General features: G+C 50.3%; 25 non-coding genes across 25 annotated transcripts; all 25 read right to left on the bottom strand.

Moving 5' to 3' along the window:
• Nucleotides 1–189: 189 nt before the first annotated feature.
• On the bottom strand, nucleotides 190–308 carry LOC140129215 (U5 spliceosomal RNA). Its single transcript, XR_011855420.1, has one exon. It is a non-coding gene; the product is annotated as a U5 spliceosomal RNA (small nuclear RNA).
• A 548-nt stretch (nucleotides 309–856) lies between these two features.
• Nucleotides 857–975, bottom strand: LOC140129214 (U5 spliceosomal RNA). The gene has a single exon (XR_011855419.1). It is a non-coding gene; the product is annotated as a U5 spliceosomal RNA (small nuclear RNA).
• Nucleotides 976–1,523: 548 nt separating this feature from the next.
• On the bottom strand, nucleotides 1,524–1,642 carry LOC140129213 (U5 spliceosomal RNA). Its single transcript, XR_011855418.1, has one exon. It is a non-coding gene; the product is annotated as a U5 spliceosomal RNA (small nuclear RNA).
• Nucleotides 1,643–2,190: 548 nt separating this feature from the next.
• LOC140129212 (U5 spliceosomal RNA) lies at nucleotides 2,191–2,309 on the bottom strand. The gene has a single exon (XR_011855417.1). It is a non-coding gene; the product is annotated as a U5 spliceosomal RNA (small nuclear RNA).
• A 548-nt stretch (nucleotides 2,310–2,857) lies between these two features.
• LOC140129211 (U5 spliceosomal RNA) lies at nucleotides 2,858–2,976 on the bottom strand. Its single transcript, XR_011855416.1, has one exon. It is a non-coding gene; the product is annotated as a U5 spliceosomal RNA (small nuclear RNA).
• Nucleotides 2,977–3,524: 548 nt separating this feature from the next.
• On the bottom strand, nucleotides 3,525–3,643 carry LOC140129210 (U5 spliceosomal RNA). The gene has a single exon (XR_011855415.1). It is a non-coding gene; the product is annotated as a U5 spliceosomal RNA (small nuclear RNA).
• A 548-nt stretch (nucleotides 3,644–4,191) lies between these two features.
• LOC140129209 (U5 spliceosomal RNA) lies at nucleotides 4,192–4,310 on the bottom strand. Its single transcript, XR_011855414.1, has one exon. It is a non-coding gene; the product is annotated as a U5 spliceosomal RNA (small nuclear RNA).
• Nucleotides 4,311–4,861: 551 nt separating this feature from the next.
• Nucleotides 4,862–4,980, bottom strand: LOC140129208 (U5 spliceosomal RNA). Its single transcript, XR_011855413.1, has one exon. It is a non-coding gene; the product is annotated as a U5 spliceosomal RNA (small nuclear RNA).
• A 548-nt stretch (nucleotides 4,981–5,528) lies between these two features.
• LOC140129207 (U5 spliceosomal RNA) lies at nucleotides 5,529–5,647 on the bottom strand. The gene has a single exon (XR_011855412.1). It is a non-coding gene; the product is annotated as a U5 spliceosomal RNA (small nuclear RNA).
• Nucleotides 5,648–6,195: 548 nt separating this feature from the next.
• Nucleotides 6,196–6,314, bottom strand: LOC140129258 (U5 spliceosomal RNA). The gene has a single exon (XR_011855461.1). It is a non-coding gene; the product is annotated as a U5 spliceosomal RNA (small nuclear RNA).
• A 548-nt stretch (nucleotides 6,315–6,862) lies between these two features.
• Nucleotides 6,863–6,981, bottom strand: LOC140129206 (U5 spliceosomal RNA). Its single transcript, XR_011855411.1, has one exon. It is a non-coding gene; the product is annotated as a U5 spliceosomal RNA (small nuclear RNA).
• A 548-nt stretch (nucleotides 6,982–7,529) lies between these two features.
• Nucleotides 7,530–7,648, bottom strand: LOC140129254 (U5 spliceosomal RNA). The gene has a single exon (XR_011855459.1). It is a non-coding gene; the product is annotated as a U5 spliceosomal RNA (small nuclear RNA).
• Nucleotides 7,649–8,196: 548 nt separating this feature from the next.
• Nucleotides 8,197–8,315, bottom strand: LOC140129204 (U5 spliceosomal RNA). The gene has a single exon (XR_011855409.1). It is a non-coding gene; the product is annotated as a U5 spliceosomal RNA (small nuclear RNA).
• A 551-nt stretch (nucleotides 8,316–8,866) lies between these two features.
• On the bottom strand, nucleotides 8,867–8,985 carry LOC140129203 (U5 spliceosomal RNA). The gene has a single exon (XR_011855408.1). It is a non-coding gene; the product is annotated as a U5 spliceosomal RNA (small nuclear RNA).
• Nucleotides 8,986–9,533: 548 nt separating this feature from the next.
• On the bottom strand, nucleotides 9,534–9,652 carry LOC140129202 (U5 spliceosomal RNA). The gene has a single exon (XR_011855407.1). It is a non-coding gene; the product is annotated as a U5 spliceosomal RNA (small nuclear RNA).
• A 548-nt stretch (nucleotides 9,653–10,200) lies between these two features.
• LOC140129201 (U5 spliceosomal RNA) lies at nucleotides 10,201–10,319 on the bottom strand. Its single transcript, XR_011855406.1, has one exon. It is a non-coding gene; the product is annotated as a U5 spliceosomal RNA (small nuclear RNA).
• Nucleotides 10,320–10,870: 551 nt separating this feature from the next.
• Nucleotides 10,871–10,989, bottom strand: LOC140129200 (U5 spliceosomal RNA). Its single transcript, XR_011855405.1, has one exon. It is a non-coding gene; the product is annotated as a U5 spliceosomal RNA (small nuclear RNA).
• Nucleotides 10,990–11,540: 551 nt separating this feature from the next.
• On the bottom strand, nucleotides 11,541–11,659 carry LOC140129198 (U5 spliceosomal RNA). Its single transcript, XR_011855404.1, has one exon. It is a non-coding gene; the product is annotated as a U5 spliceosomal RNA (small nuclear RNA).
• Nucleotides 11,660–12,207: 548 nt separating this feature from the next.
• On the bottom strand, nucleotides 12,208–12,326 carry LOC140129197 (U5 spliceosomal RNA). Its single transcript, XR_011855403.1, has one exon. It is a non-coding gene; the product is annotated as a U5 spliceosomal RNA (small nuclear RNA).
• A 548-nt stretch (nucleotides 12,327–12,874) lies between these two features.
• Nucleotides 12,875–12,993, bottom strand: LOC140129196 (U5 spliceosomal RNA). Its single transcript, XR_011855402.1, has one exon. It is a non-coding gene; the product is annotated as a U5 spliceosomal RNA (small nuclear RNA).
• Nucleotides 12,994–13,541: 548 nt separating this feature from the next.
• LOC140129195 (U5 spliceosomal RNA) lies at nucleotides 13,542–13,660 on the bottom strand. The gene has a single exon (XR_011855401.1). It is a non-coding gene; the product is annotated as a U5 spliceosomal RNA (small nuclear RNA).
• A 548-nt stretch (nucleotides 13,661–14,208) lies between these two features.
• Nucleotides 14,209–14,327, bottom strand: LOC140129194 (U5 spliceosomal RNA). Its single transcript, XR_011855400.1, has one exon. It is a non-coding gene; the product is annotated as a U5 spliceosomal RNA (small nuclear RNA).
• A 551-nt stretch (nucleotides 14,328–14,878) lies between these two features.
• LOC140129192 (U5 spliceosomal RNA) lies at nucleotides 14,879–14,997 on the bottom strand. Its single transcript, XR_011855398.1, has one exon. It is a non-coding gene; the product is annotated as a U5 spliceosomal RNA (small nuclear RNA).
• A 548-nt stretch (nucleotides 14,998–15,545) lies between these two features.
• On the bottom strand, nucleotides 15,546–15,664 carry LOC140129190 (U5 spliceosomal RNA). Its single transcript, XR_011855397.1, has one exon. It is a non-coding gene; the product is annotated as a U5 spliceosomal RNA (small nuclear RNA).
• Nucleotides 15,665–16,212: 548 nt separating this feature from the next.
• LOC140129189 (U5 spliceosomal RNA) lies at nucleotides 16,213–16,331 on the bottom strand. Its single transcript, XR_011855396.1, has one exon. It is a non-coding gene; the product is annotated as a U5 spliceosomal RNA (small nuclear RNA).
• Between the last annotated feature and the right edge of the window lie 115 nt (nucleotides 16,332–16,446).

Below are 16,446 nucleotides of genomic sequence, written 5' to 3'. Positions count from 1 at the left end.
TCTTCCGCAAGGCACACTAGCCTGAAAGCTTTCGGCTGTGCCCTGGATAACCCCTAGACCAAAGCGCCTCAAACAGCGGTACACGACGCCAGATTATTTAGTAAAAGGCCTCCTCCCTTGTTTATCAAGCCAGTAATCAACAGATCTTTCCTTCTCCACTCCTCCTTCTGTTCTTCCACAAAGACAAGAAGCTCCAGCAAGCTGAAGCATACAAAAATTGCAACAAAACTCGGTTTCATCTCTCTCTCCACGGGAAATCTTTAGTAAAAGCCAAAAGACTCGTTCGGTATGAAGAGAGACCAGAGCATGTTTTTGCTGCTGGAACAAGCCCCGCCTCCGATGCCTGCCGACAGCCACAGGTGTCGAGCTGCTCAGGGAGATGCCACTAATTTGCACAGAGGCAAATTCCCTTGCAAAATGTGTGCAAATTAGGCCACAGACAAAAAGGAGTCCCAGACGGCGCCCGGGGAGGGATTTGTGCCAAAGAAGGTGTTGTGCTCCAGGGAGGGGGGCAGGCCTCATAGACTCCTGCTTTGGTTATTGTTGTTGTCGTCGTCAAAAACAGAAGCAGAGAGGAGAGGAGGATTCCATTTAGATCTCCTGTCCTTCTCTGTCTCCCACCCAGATGGCCGTTCTCAATAAAGCCTTGTGCCTGCCTGTCGAACAGTCTTCCGCAAGGCACACTAGCCTGAAAGCTTTCGGCTGTGCCCTGGATAACCCCTAGACCAAAGCGCCTCAAACAGCGGTACACGACGCCAGATTATTTAGTAAAAGGCCTCCTCCCTTGTTTATCAAGCCAGTAATCAACAGATCTTTCCTTCTCCACTCCTCCTTCTGTTCTTCCACAAAGACAAGAAGCTCCAGCAAGCTGAAGCATACAAAAATTGCAACAAAACTCGGTTTCATCTCTCTCTCCACGGGAAATCTTTAGTAAAAGCCAAAAGACTCGTTCGGTATGAAGAGAGACCAGAGCATGTTTTTGCTGCTGGAACAAGCCCCGCCTCCGATGCCTGCCGACAGCCACAGGTGTCGAGCTGCTCAGGGAGATGCCACTAATTTGCACAGAGGCAAATTCCCTTGCAAAATGTGTGCAAATTAGGCCACAGACAAAAAGGAGTCCCAGACGGCGCCCGGGGAGGGATTTGTGCCAAAGAAGGTGTTGTGCTCCAGGGAGGGGGGCAGGCCTCATAGACTCCTGCTTTGGTTATTGTTGTTGTCGTCGTCAAAAACAGAAGCAGAGAGGAGAGGAGGATTCCATTTAGATCTCCTGTCCTTCTCTGTCTCCCACCCAGATGGCCGTTCTCAATAAAGCCTTGTGCCTGCCTGTCGAACAGTCTTCCGCAAGGCACACTAGCCTGAAAGCTTTCGGCTGTGCCCTGGATAACCCCTAGACCAAAGCGCCTCAAACAGCGGTACACGACGCCAGATTATTTAGTAAAAGGCCTCCTCCCTTGTTTATCAAGCCAGTAATCAACAGATCTTTCCTTCTCCACTCCTCCTTCTGTTCTTCCACAAAGACAAGAAGCTCCAGCAAGCTGAAGCATACAAAAATTGCAACAAAACTCGGTTTCATCTCTCTCTCCACGGGAAATCTTTAGTAAAAGCCAAAAGACTCGTTCGGTATGAAGAGAGACCAGAGCATGTTTTTGCTGCTGGAACAAGCCCCGCCTCCGATGCCTGCCGACAGCCACAGGTGTCGAGCTGCTCAGGGAGATGCCACTAATTTGCACAGAGGCAAATTCCCTTGCAAAATGTGTGCAAATTAGGCCACAGACAAAAAGGAGTCCCAGACGGCGCCCGGGGAGGGATTTGTGCCAAAGAAGGTGTTGTGCTCCAGGGAGGGGGGCAGGCCTCATAGACTCCTGCTTTGCTTATTGTTGTTGTCGTCGTCAAAAACAGAAGCAGAGAGGAGAGGAGGATTCCATTTAGATCTCCTGTCCTTCTCTGTCTCCCACCCAGATGGCCGTTCTCAATAAAGCCTTGTGCCTGCCTGTCGAACAGTCTTCCGCAAGGCACACTAGCCTGAAAGCTTTCGGCTGTGCCCTGGATAACCCCTAGACCAAAGCGCCTCAAACAGCGGTACACGACGCCAGATTATTTAGTAAAAGGCCTCCTCCCTTGTTTATCAAGCCAGTAATCAACAGATCTTTCCTTCTCCACTCCTCCTTCTGTTCTTCCACAAAGACAAGAAGCTCCAGCAAGCTGAAGCATACAAAAATTGCAACAAAACTCGGTTTCATCTCTCTCTCCACGGGAAATCTTTAGTAAAAGCCAAAAGACTCGTTCGGTATGAAGAGAGACCAGAGCATGTTTTTGCTGCTGGAACAAGCCCCGCCTCCGATGCCTGCCGACAGCCACAGGTGTCGAGCTGCTCAGGGAGATGCCACTAATTTGCACAGAGGCAAATTCCCTTGCAAAATGTGTGCAAATTAGGCCACAGACAAAAAGGAGTCCCAGACGGCGCCCGGGGAGGGATTTGGGCCAAAGAAGGTGTTGTGCTCCAGGGAGGGGGGCAGGCCTCATAGACTCCTGCTTTGGTTATTGTTGTTGTCGTCGTCAAAAACAGAAGCAGAGAGGAGAGGAGGATTCCATTTAGATCTCCTGTCCTTCTCTGTCTCCCACCCAGATGGCCGTTCTCAATAAAGCCTTGTGCCTGCCTGTCGAACAGTCTTCCGCAAGGCACACTAGCCTGAAAGCTTTCGGCTGTGCCCTGGATAACCCCTAGACCAAAGCGCCTCAAACAGCGGTACACGACGCCAGATTATTTAGTAAAAGGCCTCCTCCCTTGTTTATCAAGCCAGTAATCAACAGATCTTTCCTTCTCCACTCCTCCTTCTGTTCTTCCACAAAGACAAGAAGCTCCAGCAAGCTGAAGCATACAAAAATTGCAACAAAACTCGGTTTCATCTCTCTCTCCACGGGAAATCTTTAGTAAAAGCCAAAAGACTCGTTCGGTATGAAGAGAGACCAGAGCATGTTTTTGCTGCTGGAACAAGCCCCGCCTCCGATGCCTGCCGACAGCCACAGGTGTCGAGCTGCTCAGGGAGATGCCACTAATTTGCACAGAGGCAAATTCCCTTGCAAAATGTGTGCAAATTAGGCCACAGACAAAAAGGAGTCCCAGACGGCGCCCGGGGAGGGATTTGGGCCAAAGAAGGTGTTGTGCTCCAGGGAGGGGGGCAGGCCTCATAGACTCCTGCTTTGGTTATTGTTGTTGTCGTCGTCAAAAACAGAAGCAGAGAGGAGAGGAGGATTCCATTTAGATCTCCTGTCCTTCTCTGTCTCCCACCCAGATGGCCGTTCTCAATAAAGCCTTGTGCCTGCCTGTCGAACAGTCTTCCGCAAGGCACACTAGCCTGAAAGCTTTCGGCTGTGCCCTGGATAACCCCTAGACCAAAGCGCCTCAAACAGCGGTACACGACGCCAGATTATTTAGTAAAAGGCCTCCTCCCTTGTTTATCAAGCCAGTAATCAACAGATCTTTCCTTCTCCACTCCTCCTTCTGTTCTTCCACAAAGACAAGAAGCTCCAGCAAGCTGAAGCATACAAAAATTGCAACAAAACTCGGTTTCATCTCTCTCTCCACGGGAAATCTTTAGTAAAAGCCAAAAGACTCGTTCGGTATGAAGAGAGACCAGAGCATGTTTTTGCTGCTGGAACAAGCCCCGCCTCCGATGCCTGCCGACAGCCACAGGTGTCGAGCTGCTCAGGGAGATGCCACTAATTTGCACAGAGGCAAATTCCCTTGCAAAATGTGTGCAAATTAGGCCACAGACAAAAAGGAGTCCCAGACGGCGCCCGGGGAGGGATTTGTGCCAAAGAAGGTGTTGTGCTCCAGGGAGGGGGGCAGGCCTCATAGACTCCTGCTTTGGTTATTGTTGTTGTCGTCGTCAAAAACAGAAGCAGAGAGGAGAGGAGGATTCCATTTAGATCTCCTGTCCTTCTCTGTCTCCCACCCAGATGGCCGTTCTCAATAAAGCCTTGTGCCTGCCTGTCGAACAGTCTTCCGCAAGGCACACTAGCCTGAAAGCTTTCGGCTGTGCCCTGGATAACCCCTAGACCAAAGCGCCTCAAACAGCGGTACACGACGCCAGATTATTTAGTAAAAGGCCTCCTCCCTTGTTTATCAAGCCAGTAATCAACAGATCTTTCCTTCTCCACTCCTCCTTCTGTTCTTCCACAAAGACAAGAAGCTCCAGCAAGCTGAAGCATACAAAAATTGCAACAAAACTCGGTTTCATCTCTCTCTCCACGGGAAATCTTTAGTAAAAGCCAAAAGACTCGTTCGGTATGAAGAGAGACCAGAGCATGTTTTTGCTGCTGGAACAAGCCCCGCCTCCGATGCCTGCCGACAGCCACAGGTGTCGAGCTGCTCAGGGAGATGCCACTAATTTGCACAGAGGCAAATTCCCTTGCAAAATGTGTGCAAATTAGGCCACAGACAAAAAGGAGTCCCAGACGGCGCCCGGGGAGGGATTTGTGCCAAAGAAGGTGTTGTGCTCCAGGGAGGGGGGCAGGCCTCATAGACTCCTGCTTTGGTTATTGTTGTTGTCGTCGTCGTCAAAAACAGAAGCAGAGAGGAGAGGAGGATTCCATTTAGATCTCCTGTCCTTCTCTGTCTCCCACCCAGATGGCCGTTCTCAATAAAGCCTTGTGCCTGCCTGTCGAACAGTCTTCCGCAAGGCACACTAGCCTGAAAGCTTTCGGCTGTGCCCTGGATAACCCCTAGACCAAAGCGCCTCAAACAGCGGTACACGACGCCAGATTATTTAGTAAAAGGCCTCCTCCCTTGTTTATCAAGCCAGTAATCAACAGATCTTTCCTTCTCCACTCCTCCTTCTGTTCTTCCACAAAGACAAGAAGCTCCAGCAAGCTGAAGCATACAAAAATTGCAACAAAACTCGGTTTCATCTCTCTCTCCACGGGAAATCTTTAGTAAAAGCCAAAAGACTCGTTCGGTATGAAGAGAGACCAGAGCATGTTTTTGCTGCTGGAACAAGCCCCGCCTCCGATGCCTGCCGACAGCCACAGGTGTCGAGCTGCTCAGGGAGATGCCACTAATTTGCACAGAGGCAAATTCCCTTGCAAAATGTGTGCAAATTAGGCCACAGACAAAAAGGAGTCCCAGACGGCGCCCGGGGAGGGATTTGTGCCAAAGAAGGTGTTGTGCTCCAGGGAGGGGGGCAGGCCTCATAGACTCCTGCTTTGGTTATTGTTGTTGTCGTCGTCAAAAACAGAAGCAGAGAGGAGAGGAGGATTCCATTTAGATCTCCTGTCCTTCTCTGTCTCCCACCCAGATGGCCGTTCTCAATAAAGCCTTGTGCCTGCCTGTCGAACAGTCTTCCGCAAGGCACACTAGCCTGAAAGCTTTCGGCTGTGCCCTGGATAACCCCTAGACCAAAGCGCCTCAAACAGCGGTACACGACGCCAGATTATTTAGTAAAAGGCCTCCTCCCTTGTTTATCAAGCCAGTAATCAACAGATCTTTCCTTCTCCACTCCTCCTTCTGTTCTTCCACAAAGACAAGAAGCTCCAGCAAGCTGAAGCATACAAAAATTGCAACAAAACTCGGTTTCATCTCTCTCTCCACGGGAAATCTTTAGTAAAAGCCAAAAGACTCGTTCGGTATGAAGAGAGACCAGAGCATGTTTTTGCTGCTGGAACAAGCCCCGCCTCCGATGCCTGCCGACAGCCACAGGTGTCGAGCTGCTCAGGGAGATGCCACTAATTTGCACAGAGGCAAATTCCCTTGCAAAATGTGTGCAAATTAGGCCACAGACAAAAAGGAGTCCCAGACGGCGCCCGGGGAGGGATTTGTGCCAAAGAAGGTGTTGTGCTCCAGGGAGGGGGGCAGGCCTCATAGACTCCTGCTTTGGTTATTGTTGTTGTCGTCGTCAAAAACAGAAGCAGAGAGGAGAGGAGGATTCCATTTAGATCTCCTGTCCTTCTCTGTCTCCCACCCAGATGGCCGTTCTCAATAAAGCCTTGTGCCTGCCTGTCGAACAGTCTTCCGCAAGGCACACTAGCCTGAAAGCTTTCGGCTGTGCCCTGGATAACCCCTAGACCAAAGCGCCTCAAACAGCGGTACACGACGCCAGATTATTTAGTAAAAGGCCTCCTCCCTTGTTTATCAAGCCAGTAATCAACAGATCTTTCCTTCTCCACTCCTCCTTCTGTTCTTCCACAAAGACATAAAGCTCCAGCAAGCTGAAGCATACAAAAATTGCAACAAAACTCGGTTTCATCTCTCTCTCCACGGGAAATCTTTAGTAAAAGCCAAAAGACTCGTTTGGTATGAAGAGAGACCAGAGCATGTTTTTGCTGCTGGAACAAGCCCCGCCTCCGATGCCTGCCAACAGCCACAGGTGTCGAGCTGCTCAGGGAGATGCCACTAATTTGCACAGAGGCAAATTCCCTTGCAAAATGTGTGCAAATTAGGCCACAGACAAAAAGGAGTCCCAGACGGCGCCCGGGGAGGGATTTGTGCCAAAGAAGGTGTTGTGCTCCAGGGAGGGGGGCAGGCCTCATAGACTCCTGCTTTGGTTATTGTTGTTGTCGTCGTCAAAAACAGAAGCAGAGAGGAGAGGAGGATTCCATTTAGATCTCCTGTCCTTCTCTGTCTCCCACCCAGATGGCCGTTCTCAATAAAGCCTTGTGCCTGCCTGTCGAACAGTCTTCCGCAAGGCACACTAGCCTGAAAGCTTTCGGCTGTGCCCTGGATAACCCCTAGACCAAAGCGCCTCAAACAGCGGTACACGACGCCAGATTATTTAGTAAAAGGCCTCCTCCCTTGTTTATCAAGCCAGTAATCAACAGATCTTTCCTTCTCCACTCCTCCTTCTGTTCTTCCACAAAGACAAGAAGCTCCAGCAAGCTGAAGCATACAAAAATTGCAACAAAACTCGGTTTCATCTCTCTCTCCACGGGAAATCTTTAGTAAAAGCCAAAAGACTCGTTCGGTATGAAGAGAGACCAGAGCATGTTTTTGCTGCTGGAACAAGCCCCGCCTCCGATGCCTGCCGACAGCCACAGGTGTCGAGCTGCTCAGGGAGATGCCACTAATTTGCACAGAGGCAAATTCCCTTGCAAAATGTGTGCAAATTAGGCCACAAACAAAAAGGAGTCCCAGACGGCGCCCGGGGAGGGATTTGTGCCAAAGAAGGTGTTGTGCTCCAGGGAGGGGGGCAGGCCTCATAGACTCCTGCTTTGGTTATTGTTGTTGTCGTCGTCAAAAACAGAAGCAGAGAGGAGAGGAGGATTCCATTTAGATCTCCTGTCCTTCTCTGTCTCCCACCCAGATGGCCGTTCTCAATAAAGCCTTGTGCCTGCCTGTCGAACAGTCTTCCGCAAGGCACACTAGCCTGAAAGCTTTCGGCTGTGCCCTGGATAACCCCTAGACCAAAGCGCCTCAAACAGCGGTACACGACGCCAGATTATTTAGTAAAAGGCCTCCTCCCTTGTTTATCAAGCCAGTAATCAACAGATCTTTCCTTCTCCACTCCTCCTTCTGTTCTTCCACAAAGACAAGAAGCTCCAGCAAGCTGAAGCATACAAAAATTGCAACAAAACTCGGTTTCATCTCTCTCTCCACGGGAAATCTTTAGTAAAAGCCAAAAGACTCATTCGGTATGAAGAGAGACCAGAGCATGTTTTTGCTGCTGGAACAAGCCCCGCCTCCGATGCCTGCCGACAGCCACAGGTGTCGAGCTGCTCAGGGAGATGCCACTAATTTGCACAGAGGCAAATTCCCTTGCAAAATGTGTGCAAATTAGGCCACAGACAAAAAGGAGTCCCAGACGGCGCCCGGGGAGGGATTTGTGCCAAAGAAGGTGTTGTGCTCCAGGGAGGGGGGCAGGCCTCATAGACTCCTGCTTTGGTTATTGTTGTTGTCGTCGTCAAAAACAGAAGCAGAGAGGAGAGGAGGATTCCATTTAGATCTCCTGTCCTTCTCTGTCTCCCACCCAGATGGCCGTTCTCAATAAAGCCTTGTGCCTGCCTGTCGAACAGTCTTCCGCAAGGCACACTAGCCTGAAAGCTTTCGGCTGTGCCCTGGATAACCCCTAGACCAAAGCGCCTCAAACAGCGGTACACGACGCCAGATTATTTAGTAAAAGGCCTCCTCCCTTGTTTATCAAGCCAGTAATCAACAGATCTTTCCTTCTCCACTCCTCCTTCTGTTCTTCCACAAAGACAAGAAGCTCCAGCAAGCTGAAGCATACAAAAATTGCAACAAAACTCGGTTTCATCTCTCTCTCCACGGGAAATCTTTAGTAAAAGCCAAAAGACTCGTTCGGTATGAAGAGAGACCAGAGCATGTTTTTGCTGCTGGAACAAGCCCCGCCTCCGATGCCTGCCGACAGCCACAGGTGTCGAGCTGCTCAGGGAGATGCCACTAATTTGCACAGAGGCAAATTCCCTTGCAAAATGTGTGCAAATTAGGCCACAGACAAAAAGGAGTCCCAGACGGCGCCCGGGGAGGGATTTGTGCCAAAGAAGGTGTTGTGCTCCAGGGAGGGGGGCAGGCCTCATAGACTCCTGCTTTGGTTATTGTTGTTGTCGTCGTCGTCAAAAACAGAAGCAGAGAGGAGAGGAGGATTCCATTTAGATCTCCTGTCCTTCTCTGTCTCCCACCCAGATGGCCGTTCTCAATAAAGCCTTGTGCCTGCCTGTCGAACAGTCTTCCGCAAGGCACACTAGCCTGAAAGCTTTCGGCTGTGCCCTGGATAACCCCTAGACCAAAGCGCCTCAAACAGCGGTACACGACGCCAGATTATTTAGTAAAAGGCCTCCTCCCTTGTTTATCAAGCCAGTAATCAACAGATCTTTCCTTCTCCACTCCTCCTTCTGTTCTTCCACAAAGACAAGAAGCTCCAGCAAGCTGAAGCATACAAAAATTGCAACAAAACTCGGTTTCATCTCTCTCTCCACGGGAAATCTTTAGTAAAAGCCAAAAGACTCGTTCGGTATGAAGAGAGACCAGAGCATGTTTTTGCTGCTGGAACAAGCCCCGCCTCCGATGCCTGCCGACAGCCACAGGTGTCGAGCTGCTCAGGGAGATGCCACTAATTTGCACAGAGGCAAATTCCCTTGCAAAATGTGTGCAAATTAGGCCACAGACAAAAAGGAGTCCCAGACGGCGCCCGGGGAGGGATTTGTGCCAAAGAAGGTGTTGTGCTCCAGGGAGGGGGGCAGGCCTCATAGACTCCTGCTTTGGTTATTGTTGTTGTCGTCGTCAAAAACAGAAGCAGAGAGGAGAGGAGGATTCCATTTAGATCTCCTGTCCTTCTCTGTCTCCCACCCAGATGGCCGTTCTCAATAAAGCCTTGTGCCTGCCTGTCGAACAGTCTTCCGCAAGGCACACTAGCCTGAAAGCTTTCGGCTGTGCCCTGGATAACCCCTAGACCAAAGCGCCTCAAACAGCGGTACACGACGCCAGATTATTTAGTAAAAGGCCTCCTCCCTTGTTTATCAAGCCAGTAATCAACAGATCTTTCCTTCTCCACTCCTCCTTCTGTTCTTCCACAAAGACAAGAAGCTCCAGCAAGCTGAAGCATACAAAAATTGCAACAAAACTCGGTTTCATCTCTCTCTCCACGGGAAATCTTTAGTAAAAGCCAAAAGACTCGTTCGGTATGAAGAGAGACCAGAGCATGTTTTTGCTGCTGGAACAAGCCCCGCCTCCGATGCCTGCCGACAGCCACAGGTGTCGAGCTGCTCAGGGAGATGCCACTAATTTGCACAGAGGCAAATTCCCTTGCAAAATGTGTGCAAATTAGGCCACAGACAAAAAGGAGTCCCAGACGGCGCCCGGGGAGGGATTTGTGCCAAAGAAGGTGTTGTGCTCCAGGGAGGGGGGCAGGCCTCATAGACTCCTGCTTTGGTTATTGTTGTTGTCGTCGTCAAAAACAGAAGCAGAGAGGAGAGGAGGATTCCATTTAGATCTCCTGTCCTTCTCTGTCTCCCACCCAGATGGCCGTTCTCAATAAAGCCTTGTGCCTGCCTGTCGAACAGTCTTCCGCAAGGCACACTAGCCTGAAAGCTTTCGGCTGTGCCCTTGATAACCCCTAGACCAAAGCGCCTCAAACAGCGGTACACGACGCCAGATTATTTAGTAAAAGGCCTCCTCCCTTGTTTATCAAGCCAGTAATCAACAGATCTTTCCTTCTCCACTCCTCCTTCTGTTCTTCCACAAAGACAAGAAGCTCCAGCAAGCTGAAGCATACAAAAATTGCAACAAAACTCGGTTTCATCTCTCTCTCCACGGGAAATCTTTAGTAAAAGCCAAAAGACTCGTTCGGTATGAAGAGAGACCAGAGCATGTTTTTGCTGCTGGAACAAGCCCCGCCTCCGATGCCTGCCGACAGCCACAGGTGTCGAGCTGCTCAGGGAGATGCCACTAATTTGCACAGAGGCAAATTCCCTTGCAAAATGTGTGCAAATTAGGCCACAGACAAAAAGGAGTCCCAGACGGCGCCCGGGGAGGGATTTGTGCCAAAGAAGGTGTTGTGCTCCAGGGAGGGGGGCAGGCCTCATAGACTCCTGCTTTGGTTATTGTTGTTGTCGTCGTCGTCAAAAACAGAAGCAGAGAGGAGAGGAGGATTCCATTTAGATCTCCTGTCCTTCTCTGTCTCCCACCCAGATGGCCGTTCTCAATAAAGCCTTGTGCCTGCCTGTCGAACAGTCTTCCGCAAGGCACACTAGCCTGAAAGCTTTCGGCTGTGCCCTGGATAACCCCTAGACCAAAGCGCCTCAAACAGCGGTACACGACGCCAGATTATTTAGTAAAAGGCCTCCTCCCTTGTTTATCAAGCCAGTAATCAACAGATCTTTCCTTCTCCACTCCTCCTTCTGTTCTTCCACAAAGACAAGAAGCTCCAGCAAGCTGAAGCATACAAAAATTGCAACAAAACTCGGTTTCATCTCTCTCTCCACGGGAAATCTTTAGTAAAAGCCAAAAGACTCGTTCGGTATGAAGAGAGACCAGAGCATGTTTTTGCTGCTGGAACAAGCCCCGCCTCCGATGCCTGCCGACAGCCACAGGTGTCGAGCTGCTCAGGGAGATGCCACTAATTTGCACAGAGGCAAATTCCCTTGCAAAATGTGTGCAAATTAGGCCACAGACAAAAAGGAGTCCCAGACGGCGCCCGGGGAGGGATTTGTGCCAAAGAAGGTGTTGTGCTCCAGGGAGGGGGGCAGGCCTCATAGACTCCTGCTTTGGTTATTGTTGTTGTCGTCGTCGTCAAAAACAGAAGCAGAGAGGAGAGGAGGATTCCATTTAGATCTCCTGTCCTTCTCTGTCTCCCACCCAGATGGCCGTTCTCAATAAAGCCTTGTGCCTGCCTGTCGAACAGTCTTCCGCAAGGCACACTAGCCTGAAAGCTTTCGGCTGTGCCCTGGATAACCCCTAGACCAAAGCGCCTCAAACAGCGGTACACGACGCCAGATTATTTAGTAAAAGGCCTCCTCCCTTGTTTATCAAGCCAGTAATCAACAGATCTTTCCTTCTCCACTCCTCCTTCTGTTCTTCCACAAAGACAAGAAGCTCCAGCAAGCTGAAGCATACAAAAATTGCAACAAAACTCGGTTTCATCTCTCTCTCCACGGGAAATCTTTAGTAAAAGCCAAAAGACTCGTTCGGTATGAAGAGAGACCAGAGCATGTTTTTGCTGCTGGAACAAGCCCCGCCTCCGATGCCTGCCGACAGCCACAGGTGTCGAGCTGCTCAGGGAGATGCCACTAATTTGCACAGAGGCAAATTCCCTTGCAAAATGTGTGCAAATTAGGCCACAGACAAAAAGGAGTCCCAGACGGCGCCCGGGGAGGGATTTGTGCCAAAGAAGGTGTTGTGCTCCAGGGAGGGGGGCAGGCCTCATAGACTCCTGCTTTGGTTATTGTTGTTGTCGTCGTCAAAAACAGAAGCAGAGAGGAGAGGAGGATTCCATTTAGATCTCCTGTCCTTCTCTGTCTCCCACCCAGATGGCCGTTCTCAATAAAGCCTTGTGCCTGCCTGTCGAACAGTCTTCCGCAAGGCACACTAGCCTGAAAGCTTTCGGCTGTGCCCTGGATAACCCCTAGACCAAAGCGCCTCAAACAGCGGTACACGACGCCAGATTATTTAGTAAAAGGCCTCCTCCCTTGTTTATCAAGCCAGTAATCAACAGATCTTTCCTTCTCCACTCCTCCTTCTGTTCTTCCACAAAGACAAGAAGCTCCAGCAAGCTGAAGCATACAAAAATTGCAACAAAACTCGGTTTCATCTCTCTCTCCACGGGAAATCTTTAGTAAAAGCCAAAAGACTCGTTCGGTATGAAGAGAGACCAGAGCATGTTTTTGCTGCTGGAACAAGCCCCGCCTCCGATGCCTGCCGACAGCCACAGGTGTCGAGCTGCTCAGGGAGATGCCACTAATTTGCACAGAGGCAAATTCCCTTGCAAAATGTGTGCAAATTAGGCCACAGACAAAAAGGAGTCCCAGACGGCGCCCGGGGAGGGATTTGTGCCAAAGAAGGTGTTGTGCTCCAGGGAGGGGGGCAGGCCTCATAGACTCCTGCTTTGGTTATTGTTGTTGTCGTCGTCAAAAACAGAAGCAGAGAGGAGAGGAGGATTCCATTTAGATCTCCTGTCCTTCTCTGTCTCCCACCCAGATGGCCGTTCTCAATAAAGCCTTGTGCCTGCCTGTCGAACAGTCTTCCGCAAGGCACACTAGCCTGAAAGCTTTCGGCTGTGCCCTGGATAACCCCTAGACCAAAGCGCCTCAAACAGCGGTACACAACGCCAGATTATTTAGTAAAAGGCCTCCTCCCTTGTTTATCAAGCCAGTAATCAACAGATCTTTCCTTCTCCACTCCTCCTTCTGTTCTTCCACAAAGACAAGAAGCTCCAGCAAGCTGAAGCATACAAAAATTGCAACAAAACTCGGTTTCATCTCTCTCTCCACGGGAAATCTTTAGTAAAAGCCAAAAGACTCGTTCGGTATGAAGAGAGACCAGAGCATGTTTTTGCTGCTGGAACAAGCCCCGCCTCCGATGCCTGCCGACAGCCACAGGTGTCGAGCTGCTCAGGGAGATGCCACTAATTTGCACAGAGGCAAATTCCCTTGCAAAATGTGTGCAAATTAGGCCACAGACAAAAAGGAGTCCCAGACGGCGCCCGGGGAGGGATTTGTGCCAAAGAAGGTGTTGTGCTCCAGGGAGGGGGGCAGGCCTCATAGACTCCTGCTTTGGTTATTGTTGTTGTCGTCGTCAAAAACAGAAGCAGAGAGGAGAGGAGGATTCCATTTAGATCTCCTGTCCTTCTCTGTCTCCCACCCAGATGGCCGTTCTCAATAAAGCCTTGTGCCTGCCTGTCGAACAGTCTTCCGCAAGGCACACTAGCCTGAAAGCTTTCGGCTGTGCCCTGGATAACCCCTAGACCAAAGCGCCTCAAACAGCGGTACACGACGCCAGATTATTTAGTAAAAGGCCTCCTCCCTTGTTTATCAAGCCAGTAATCAACAGATCTTTCCTTCTCCACTCCTCCTTCTGTTCTTCCACAAAGACAAGAAGCTCCAGCAAGCTGAAGCATACAAAAATTGCAACAAAACTCGGTTTCATCTCTCTCTCCACGGGAAATCTTTAGTAAAAGCCAAAAGACTCGTTCGGTATGAAGAGAGACCAGAGCATGTTTTTGCTGCTGGAACAAGCCCCGCCTCCGATGCCTGCCGACAGCCACAGGTGTCGAGCTGCTCAGGGAGATGCCACTAATTTGCACAGAGGCAAATTCCCTTGCAAAATGTGTGCAAATTAGGCCACAGACAAAAAGGAGTCCCAGACGGCGCCCGGGGAGGGATTTGTGCCAAAGAAGGTGTTGTGCTCCAGGGAGGGGGGCAGGCCTCATAGACTCCTGCTTTGGTTATTGTTGTTGTCGTCGTCAAAAACAGAAGCAGAGAGGAGAGGAGGATTCCATTTAGATCTCCTGTCCTTCTCTGTCTCCCACCCAGATGGCCGTTCTCAATAAAGCCTTGTGCCTGCCTGTCGAACAGTCTTCCGCAAGGCACACTAGCCTGAAAGCTTTCGGCTGTGCCCTTGATAACCCCTAGACCAAAGCGCCTCAAACAGCGGTACACGACGCCAGATTATTTAGTAAAAGGCCTCCTCCCTTGTTTATCAAGCCAGTAATCAACAGATCTTTCCTTCTCCACTCCTCCTTCTGTTCTTCCACAAAGACAAGAAGCTCCAGCAAGCTGAAGCATACAAAAATTGCAACAAAACTCGGTTTCATCTCTCTCTCCACGGGAAATCTTTAGTAAAAGCCAAAAGACTCGTTCGGTATGAAGAGAGACCAGAGCATGTTTTTGCTGCTGGAACAAGCCCCGCCTCCGATGCCTGCCGACAGCCACAGGTGTCGAGCTGCTCAGGGAGATGCCACTAATTTGCACAGAGGCAAATTCCCTTGCAAAATGTGTGCAAATTAGGCCACAGACAAAAAGGAGTCCCAGACGGCGCCCGGGGAGGGATTTGTGCCAAAGAAGGTGTTGTGCTCCAGGGAGGGGGGCAGGCCTCATAGACTCCTGCTTTGGTTATTGTTGTTGTCGTCGTCGTCAAAAACAGAAGCAGAGAGGAGAGGAGGATTCCATTTAGATCTCCTGTCCTTCTCTGTCTCCCACCCAGATGGCCGTTCTCAATAAAGCCTTGTGCCTGCCTGTCGAACAGTCTTCCGCAAGGCACACTAGCCTGAAAGCTTTCGGCTGTGCCCTGGATAACCCCTAGACCAAAGCGCCTCAAACAGCGGTACACGACGCCAGATTATTTAGTAAAAGGCCTCCTCCCTTGTTTATCAAGCCAGTAATCAACAGATCTTTCCTTCTCCACTCCTCCTTCTGTTCTTCCACAAAGACAAGAAGCTCCAGCAAGCTGAAGCATACAAAAATTGCAACAAAACTCGGTTTCATCTCTCTCTCCACGGGAAATCTTTAGTAAAAGCCAAAAGACTCGTTCGGTATGAAGAGAGACCAGAGCATGTTTTTGCTGCTGGAACAAGCCCCGCCTCCGATGCCTGCCAACAGCCACAGGTGTCGAGCTGCTCAGGGAGATGCCACTAATTTGCACAGAGGCAAATTCCCTTGCAAAATGTGTGCAAATTAGGCCACAGACAAAAAGGAGTCCCAGACGGCGCCCGGGGAGGGATTTGTGCCAAAGAAGGTGTTGTGCTCCAGGGAGGGGGGCAGGCCTCATAGACTCCTGCTTTGGTTATTGTTGTTGTCGTCGTCAAAAACAGAAGCAGAGAGGAGAGGAGGATTCCATTTAGATCTCCTGTCCTTCTCTGTCTCCCACCCAGATGGCCGTTCTCAATAAAGCCTTGTGCCTGCCTGTCGAACAGTCTTCCGCAAGGCACACTAGCCTGAAAGCTTTCGGCTGTGCCCTGGATAACCCCTAGACCAAAGCGCCTCAAACAGCGGTACACGACGCCAGATTATTTAGTAAAAGGCCTCCTCCCTTGTTTATCAAGCCAGTAATCAACAGATCTTTCCTTCTCCACTCCTCCTTCTGTTCTTCCACAAAGACAAGAAGCTCCAGCAAGCTGAAGCATACAAAAATTGCAACAAAACTCGGTTTCATCTCTCTCTCCACGGGAAATCTTTAGTAAAAGCCAAAAGACTCGTTCGGTATGAAGAGAGACCAGAGCATGTTTTTGCTGCTGGAACAAGCCCCGCCTCCGATGCCTGCCGACAGCCACAGGTGTCGAGCTGCTCAGGGAGATGCCACTAATTTGCACAGAGGCAAATTCCCTTGCAAAATGTGTGCAAATTAGGCCACAGACAAAAAGGAGTCCCAGACGGCGCCCGGGGAGGGATTTGTGCCAAAGAAGGTGTTGTGCTCCAGGGAGGGGGGCAGGCCTCATAGACTCCTGCTTTGGTTATTGTTGTTGTCGTCGTCAAAAACAGAAGCAGAGAGGAGAGGAGGATTCCATTTAGATCTCCTGTCCTTCTCTGTCTCCCACCCAGATGGCCGTTCTCAATAAAGCCTTGTGCCTGCCTGTCGAACAGTCTTCCGCAAGGCACACTAGCCTGAAAGCTTTCGGCTGTGCCCTGGATAACCCCTAGACCAAAGCGCCTCAAACAGCGGTACACGACGCCAGATTATTTAGTAAAAGGCCTCCTCCCTTGTTTATCAAGCCAGTAATCAACAGATCTTTCCTTCTCCACTCCTCCTTCTGTTCTTCCACAAAGACAAGAAGCTCCAGCAAGCTGAAGCATACAAAAATTGCAACAAAACTCGGTTTCATCTCTCTCTCCACGGGAAATCTTTAGTAAAAGCCAAAAGACTCGTTCGGTATGAAGAGAGACCAGAGCATGTTTTTGCTGCTGGAACAAGCCCCGCCTCCGATGCCTGCCGACAGCCACAGGTGTCGAGCTGCTCAGGGAGATGCCACTAATTTGCACAGAGGCAAATTCCCTTGCAAAATGTGT

The sequence above is a fragment of the Engystomops pustulosus genome, chromosome 4 (genome assembly GCF_040894005.1).
Source record: "Engystomops pustulosus chromosome 4, aEngPut4.maternal, whole genome shotgun sequence".
Classification (NCBI taxonomy): domain Eukaryota; kingdom Metazoa; phylum Chordata; class Amphibia; order Anura; family Leptodactylidae; genus Engystomops; species Engystomops pustulosus.
Note: the sequence above shows the minus strand (reverse complement) of the source record. Positions and strands in the feature narration are given on the sequence as shown.